The following is a 9,044-nucleotide window of genomic DNA, read 5'->3' as shown; positions in this document are numbered from 1 at the left end:
TTAATGGATGATCAAAATGGCCCTCAGTTCACTCCTTTTCATTTAACTCAAAGAATTCAGATTAATGTTCATGTGTCCAGGAAGACCTTTTTCCAGGAGCGCATAGTCTTTATGTTTGGGCCAAGAAGATTGAGAGAGATCCTGGAATGTCCTTTGCTTGTTGTAATTCCAATGATCAACTATGAAAATTCATTTGATGTGCATGTGTTTGTCCTTATCTAAAGCTGAGCTCCATTGAAGTTTCTAGGGATTGGGTAGTGAAAAGTTTTGGGTTCTTGCACGTGTGTTCGAAGGGGTTCTCAAAGCATCATAATTTGGGTAGCCATGGCTTTCTCTTATCCGGAATTTCATGGAAGAAGTGGTGAAGATGAGGAAGACTTTCTGGAGCAAGTCGAGGTTGCATGCATAAGCAACAATATGTGTGATGAGGAGAATATTTTGAGGCTATTTGGATTGTTTTTGAAAGATGAGGCCCGTGTTTGGTTCATGGATTTGGAAGCTAAAGAAGCAGTGGCTTCTTCTTATGGTTTGAGTCTTGACAAGTTTATAGAAGCTTTCTTAGCGCGTTTCCAGGTTTTTGAAGATGCAAATGCAATATGGAATGAGCTCAATGCTCTTAAGCAAGGTTCTTGTCAAGGTGTTGATGCCTATGTACAAGGTTTTACAGATTTATGGACTCGTTGGTGTGTTGCTCTTAAGGATGAGACCCCCCCTTGTTCATTGAAGAAAAGTTCTTTTGTTGATGGTTTGTCACCTTGGTTGCGGTTCGAGGTTGAGTTGAAGACGCCCGAGTCTTTTGAAGATGCAGTATGCATTACAAAGCACAAGGAATGGAAGTTTAAGCGTCTTGAGGAACATGGTATCAGTACAGGTATGCATGTGCAAGATGGATTTGACATGGAAGATGAAGTTAAGCCTAAGCAGGTGAAAAGTAGCCTATCCTATGATGTTTCTCGTTTCTTCCCAAGGTCTATTGTGAAGCGTAAAGAGGTCTTGCAGGTTGACAGGTTTATGGAAGAGCCTAAAGAGGTGAGTAATGCTTTGGATACAGGATTGAAAAGTCTTGAAGAGGATGCATTGGCTACTTGTGTACCTTGTGATTCTGGGTGTGAGTGTGAGGTTGAGGTTATTGATGATGAGCATGTATCTTTGGATACTAGTTCCTTGGAAATTAGGGAAGAGGGCAAGGTTGAGAGCCATTTTGTGGATTTGTTGGATGTGGAGCCTGTTTTGAAGCCATATGTTGATGGATGTGCAGTGATTGAACCGATGCTTCTTCTGAATCAGGCGATATGCCTTTGGCCTTTTGATCCAGGTGGAATGAGCATCTACTAGTGCTGCTGCTGCTGAGCATGAATGCTCTAGCAGGCTAGGGGGTGGGCAAATTATGTCAGGAGTTTTTTGGAGCAAGGGATTGCGCATATGTACATATACATGCATGGTGCATCAAATAAAGAATTGCCCATTTTTCAGAGCCAGGTGGTTACGTGGGGCCCACATGTGTACAGGTAGGACAAGGTGTACATAGTGCATCGATTTTCACTATTACCAGTACCACTGTGTTTTTTCTACAATAAGGAGGAGTTGGTAGTGTTTAAAACTTCTCGAGGAAGCTATCCGCGGGCCGACGACGTGAGGTCAGCAGGTGCGTCACATTGGAATCTAGTGGCATCAGGAGGGCGAACGAGGTCAATATTTGCACGCGGATGAGGACGGACACAACGTGGGTGTTTTCTTATGAGAGTTATGCAGAAAGGTCATCATTACGACCACTTTTTGGGGCCACTTCACGTGGTGGCAAGACGCATTATTGGAAAAAGCTGAGTGACAGGTGTGCGTGTGGATGCAAAAAGGTGACAACTATGCACTGCGAGGTCAGTTTTTGGCCTGTTCGGGGTCCGTTTGAGGTCATCTAAAAGGCCAAGGGTGCCCAACTAAAAAAGCTAAGTGTGGGAACTGAAAAAACAGAGATAAGACCAGAAAAAATGTGGAGAAGAGAGGAGGAACAGCCGCAGGTGTGTTTTTGCTCATTTTGGAGCCTGTTTTGGCCGTAAACTGCTCATCCGAGGTCGGATTTGAGCACTTTGACATTGTAGACTGGGGTTTTGGGCCGTTCCGGACGCGATGGCGCTGTCCATTTTGCCAAATTCCTCACTCTTTTCCTGCTTTTTTTCTGTGTAAGTTCCTCCTATGAGCGAAGTTTCTGCTCCAGTTTGTGATTGTATCTGGCTTCTTTTACCCATATTGTGTGAGCTATTTGCCCCATTGGTGTTGGCCCAAGCTCAATTGTATCCAAACATCAGAAATTCTCCTCTTTTGAGCTGAGTTTTTTGGGGGTGTGTGTGTGTGTGTGTGTGTGTGTGGAGTGGGCAAGGGGATAGTCTCTCTCCTCTCACTCTAGAGGTGTGTTCCCTGTCTCGGCCAGGTGTGTTGTCTAAGCCGAGTGGTGCCCCATAGTGTGTGTGTGTATCTTCCCAAGAGTGTGTGTCGGGTCGTTATAGAGGCACTGTGTGTGTTTTAATCCCGCTCACACCGTCAAATGCTTTATACACGGCCGTACAGGAGAAAAAACTTCTCCTAAAACAAGCCCAACCACCCACATTCAAAGGTGAGGGGAGATTGAGGCAATGGACGACTATTTTGAATTTGCCGGAACCCAACCTATAATGGAAGACTATTTTGAAGCTGAAGGAACCCAACCTGTAAATCAAACTATGCTTGTAATGTTTCGTCTTACTGGCAATGCAAAAATATGGTGGAAACAACATTGCAAGGACTTGGGTGTTTCATGATCTTCTCAATCTTGGGAGAATATTAAAGAAGCGGATATAGTATGATATCTTGCATCCACTCATCGAGACGCCAAAATGAATGGGTTCTTTGCTTTAAAACAGCTATACTTATCGATGGGAGAGTACTACTCAAAATTCGTAACCTTGCAAAGGTATGTCCCAAAAATATCCACAAACCAGCAGGTAGCATGGTCTATCAAGGATTGAATCATCCCTTGGATACATGTCTTGAATCAATGAGACATAAGCCAAACAGATCTCTCTAGATGGGAGTCTTTTCTTTACATAGTGATAATGCACTTTAATGGGCTTTATCAAGGCATGAAAGATTGAGTTTCTCACAACTATCAATGCTCTTTAATTTTCATTGTAGATGACAGTGTGAGACTCATATTCAGCTCCCAAATTAACCATAAGGTGTTTGACCTACAACATTCAACCATAGCTGTGAAAGCTAGCTTGTACTCTGTTACACAAGTTGGAGGACTCTACAAAAACGACTTAGATGTTTTCTCCCTCCCTCTCCATGGGATATCAAGACAAGGTTTTCATGCTCAAGAAATTGGCTATGGATGCAAATCCAAGCAAGTGAAAGTACTTCATTGTCTTCCTCTTCTCTATTATTCTAGATATGCTTAAAGTTTTCTCATGGATTAAGTATATAGTAAATTATTGCTTCTTTTCTTTTAAGAAATACTTCTTGTCACTCTCATCTTTCTCTTTTCCCGTAGTGTTTAGGGCTTCGGAAGGAGGGTTACACCATATGGCACCATGAAGCTCATCATCTTCTTGGTTCAAGGAAAGATCTGCAAGAGCACAAGCATGTGTTGTAACTAAAGCTCTCATTAAGAGAATTATAATATGGGGATCACATTGGACTACTCACTTGAGATGATATAATTTAACACCCTATGTCTATGTCATATTCAATATAAATATTGAGACCAAGTCAATGCACAGGCTACCATGGACACTCCATGTCACATAATCTAATATTTTCTCATAAATTCAATGGAATTAAATTATGCGTTGAGAGAGTTTTCCCTTAAGAGGATACTCTGGATTGTGCTAGATTGATTTCATTGCAATTTACACATTAAAGCATTAGATCATTCACATAAATTAAAGAGGATAACACAATTAAGATTGCAAAATTGTTGAGGACCAGATTTGCTTGTACTCTATATGAAGGAAACACAATTACTTAAAGCTTCATATTTTATTGTAGAAATTTATGTCACTTTGCATGTTAAAAAGAGAACTCACAGAGCAATGACACATGGCATATACATTGTCCCATATGTGAGCTCCTCCATTGTTTGCTATGGTTTTGTTGACTCCCCACCTCCTATGAGGATGTTGTGTGAGTAATGGTAAGGCTGGTGTGTGGGCACCACCTAGCATTTGGTGGCTACTCTACTATTGTAAGTGGTAGTAGGTGGTAGCTGCTCAAAGTCAACGATGTGTAAGTGATGAACCAAGGAGAGAGAGAGAGAGAGAGAGAGAGAGAGAGAGAGAGAGAGAGAGAGAGAGAGAGAGAGAGAGACTTTTGAACCAACCAACCTTGATAATGAATTGATGAAATACAATGGGGCTGTGGTGCTTATATACTAGCCTTGGGCACCATAATTACCCCCTAAGAAAATTTCCCTACCCAAGACTTTGACAAATAAGTGAAATAAATACCAAAAGACAAATTTGTAGGAGCGATATCAACCATATACAATAGTGATTTTGTAGAGCAATATAAAGAGAAGTTTCTCTAATAAAATATGGAGATCGAACTCTTCCTATCATTTGCCAAGGACTCAATCAAAATACACATAATAAGATTTCGCAATCAAAACATATTATCATTTAGCATTGGTTTAAAGCATACCTTCCAAAGTAGTTGCGCAAGGACAGCCATTGGCAATTTTAGCCACTTTGACTTATTTGGACCTCTAAAATTCAAAGTCCTTTCTGCTGCCAAACGTGCTCTTTCGGGAAATTTTTGCAAAAGTGAAGTAGGGTCCACCAACCCTATCTTTCTCATCATGAAAATATCATGAGTAGTTGTGTGAGGCACTGAAACCCTTGTGGCCCTGTTTAACACTCAATTGTAATTTGTATAGTTAAAAAGTAAGATGCATTTACATTCACAAAGAAAAAAAAGGGCTCACCTATAGATCATACCCAAAACCAATAGAAACTCCGTTGTCTCATGGGGCTGAAAATCAACTAGAATGCACTCCACCTTTGGTGCCTTCTCAATTAGAATGTCATTCTCGTTCATCCACCGCCCGCATCCATGCCTCCAATCGGTGATTACCATCCCAAACCACAAAGTACCTCTCGACCATGTGACTAAGCTTAGGGATTTGGCGAAGCTCCCCATCCAAATCATATGACATTGCAAGATCCCTCGTAGCGTGACCACGACGAGTAAATTGTTTGTGATCCTCCCCAGGAATCCGTTCACTAACAATAAATCTTGCCATGGTTGGTTGGTAGCTTTTGTTTGCAATGGAGAGTTGCAAATCGGCCACATGGTCATCATGGGTGCGGATGGCAGGGTTTGAAAGAATTCGACATAGAGGCAAGCGTGGAAGTTTGCCATCGTATGGTACTCTATAAGAATCCACCCATCCTAATGAAATGTGCTTGTCGACAACGTTTCCAAATGCTTCATCCTTTACATTTTCAATAGCGATACCTGTTTCCACACGATGACTGGGTGATGTTCCATCCACTCCAGTTACGATGGACACAATGCGATCTAAAGAACTCAAGGCTTGAGATTGTTCGGTATCTTGTGTGCATAGCGGAGGTACTTCTTGTGATGTAGTAGCATCAACCTCATCTATGGCACTAGTATTTTTCGTTTGATTTCTTGTTCTCATGCTTGCGCTAAAGAAGATAGATATAGGATAATTTATGAGAAATAGATATAGGATGATTTATGAGAAATTGTAGGTAAGAGTTTGAGATGTGAACAAGAGAAAACTTGACAGAGAGAAAGAAGGAGATCTGTGCAATAGAAGAAAATAGAGAAGAAGAAAGAGAAAAGAGAAGATCGATGCACTTTATAAAGCTTTCATAACTTTTTATTAATTTTAATTTTTTAATTATATTATTTTTTCCTTGTGTGTGTGTGTGAGAGAGAGGAGTGTGTGTGTGTCTGTTGGCGTGTGTGTGTGTGTGTGTGTGTTTGTTGGCGTGCGTGTGTGTGTGTGTGTGTGTGCAATCGATTCTGGGCGTGGGCGTGGGCGTGTGCGTGCTCGTACATGCGTGTGCGTGCGCGTTCACAGATGTGCGTGTGTATGTGTGTACACATGCACATGCAGGCACTGGCGTTTGTGTGTGTGTGTGTGCGCACACACACGTGTTGCACGCAAGCGCGTGTGGTGGTGCACACACACACGCGCGCGCCTACGTGTGTGTGCGTTTGTGTGTGTGTGGACACATACGCGCCTTCGTGGCGCGTGTGTGTGCGTGTGTGTGTGTGTTCACATGCACACACATGCTTTTTGCATGTGTGTGTGTGTAGACACACACACACACGTGGCAGTCCACATGGACACGCTGGCCGTCGCATGTCCACGTGGACTCGCCACGTGTACCGACGATACACATGGCAGGCCACGTGGCCAAGTGCACAGCCACGTAGGCAGCGCGTCGGCCATGTAGCTTGCCACGTGTACTGTCACTGGGTGACAGTACACGTGGGGAGTCTACATGGACACGCGACGGCTGGCGTGTCCACGTGGACTGCCACGCATGTGACGTGTGTGTGTACTCTGCCTCTGTCCATGCGTTGGCCAGAGGCGGACACACGGGGGCATGTGTCCACCTCTGGCCACCGCGTGGCCAGAGGCAGACTACACACACACGTCACACGCACCCATGGCCAACGGGTTGGCCATGGGCGGGCTCACGCCCCCGTGTGGGAGCGTGTGCGCATCCATGGCCAACACGCTGGCCATGGGCGCTTGGCCGCCCATTACCAATGCCCCGCCCTCCCCCCCCCCCCCCCCCCCCCCCGCCCCCCTTGCGTTAGTGCCCTGCCCCCGCCTATGGACAACACTTCGGCCCGCCCGCCCCCCCCCCCCCGATAGATAGCGCCCCTGCCTCCGACCCAAGTGGTGGCCCTGCACGCAAAACCCACCCTGCCCCGCCCCTCCTCTCCTTACCCCGCGTCCACCAACGCACACGTTCCCCACCCCCCTACCTCGTCGCCTGAATGGCGTGGGAGGGGCTGGGGAGTACTATCTCCTAAACGTTCTCCGACTTACAGCATCTTGCTCCTCTATCCTTAGCACACCCGATTACTCACACATCTCCTTTACACAAACATTAAAATAAATAAATTCACGTGATCACACAGTTATAAACAAATATTTTGTAACAAATATTTTTTAAAAAAAATATTTGGTATTTTTTACATTATTTTTTTTAAATAATAAAATAATATTTATTTTAAATTTATAACGGCTATATTATTAGACGTGAGTCTATAAACAATTTGTTTTAGTTTATACAATGTGATCTTGTGCTTAAGTATTTGCTTAGCATATTATTATGGCTTGCTCTTTATTTTTCCTTAGTAAAGAGTTTTCTTATCCTTTTTACAATGGTAAATTTATAATATCTGAAACATTTCTTTTAGAATTAATTTCTCCAATGAAATTTACAACTTTAGATGTAGTCATCGAAGTAGGTGATATTGAAATGAATTTGCCTCTTGAGAGGATGCTCAACAATTCGGGTGAATTCATCTATGTACTGGATGAGCAGCTTTCACATAAATAGACAAAGTCAACGTATCCCATCAAACACAATATGCCGGCTCACCTAGCATGACTCACATTGCCATTGTGGATAGTCCGTCAAAGATGCAATTCGGTCAAAAGGAGTTAATAGATCTATGTATCCCCCCTCGAGTTTTGCCCTCAAACAGCTTCAAAAGGAGTACAAGACAAAAACTCTTACAGGCCGAAAAGAAGGGCACATTGACAAAGCTTTTAATGCAAATACAACAAGTGAAACAAGTTATAGAGATTCCAAGGTCTTACAATGGAGATCTCGTTCTAGAATTTCCACCTACCATGGGAAAGTTGCACCATATGGATGCGATGGAGCATAAGTATGATCCTCATTTGTGGTCGAAGCCTACTACATCCAATATTGTTTTTCCAAGTGTAGTGCATCTTAGTCATTGCATAGGATCTCTCAAGTGCATGAATGAACAATGTGTCCGCTTGGTTAATTATCATAATCCCAATACAAGTCATTTCAACGGGTACATACAAAAGGCAACTGCAAACTGGCAATATTGTAAGATTGGAGATAAGAGACTTACATGCCACTTTTGTAAGGCAATTGCTTTCTGTATTGCAACATGTGATTGTGTAGTATACTATGTCATGCCATCCGATGAGACTGCCACTAGAGTCATGATTCATCGTGGCACACATCGACATGATGTGCGTAGCAGCACATCCAAAATACTAATAGACAACACCAAGCTGATGGTGCAAAGGATTTTGACTGTTGACCCACACGCAGAAGCCAGAAAGGTTCAAATGTGTTTGGCAAAAGAAATTATAAGTACAACACTTCTTTGCAACAACACCAACGAAGGAATTTTAGGCGAGCAACAGCTATTTGCAATCGCTGAGGAGTTGGGGCCATTGGTGCAAGATAATTGGTATGAGCATTTCCTATATTCTTATTTCAATGCAAAACTCTATGCTAAATTATTTTTTTATCTAAACACTTTTAACATTGACAGGTTTCGGAGGTCAGTATCTATTTTACATAGAGGGGTTGACAAAGAATATTTTGGCATTGATGCACTCCTAAAACTGAAGCGAGACTGCACATATGAGTTTTTCCATGGAAGCAGGTTTCCTGGTCAAGGTATGGAGGGGGAGAAATGTTATGTCTTCAAAATGTCCACAATTGGTCCAGCATCCGGTGTGGACCTAGTGAACCGAATGAGACAAGATTGGGATGGCGATCTTCGACGTGCGTGGATCCAGTTTGATCACACCAGAAGTGTTAACGAATGGGTGACTATGGCCTATCATGTGTATGACAAAGTACATGACGCACCTTAAGAGCTTTGTGGCTTGCCTTTTACTCTCTAAAATAATTTGTTTGGAGCATGCAGGACCTTTTGACTATTGCAACTTGTGAAATGAAATAGGAAGACATGGAAACACAATGTTTATTTTGGGAGTGCCTCAATGATGTAATGATATCATGTGG

This window comes from Adiantum capillus-veneris, chromosome 2 (assembly GCF_014529385.1).
Source record: "Adiantum capillus-veneris isolate H3 chromosome 2, ASM1452938v2, whole genome shotgun sequence".
Classification (NCBI taxonomy): Eukaryota; Viridiplantae; Streptophyta; class Polypodiopsida; order Polypodiales; family Pteridaceae; genus Adiantum; species Adiantum capillus-veneris.
This window is presented reverse-complemented; position numbering follows the sequence as displayed.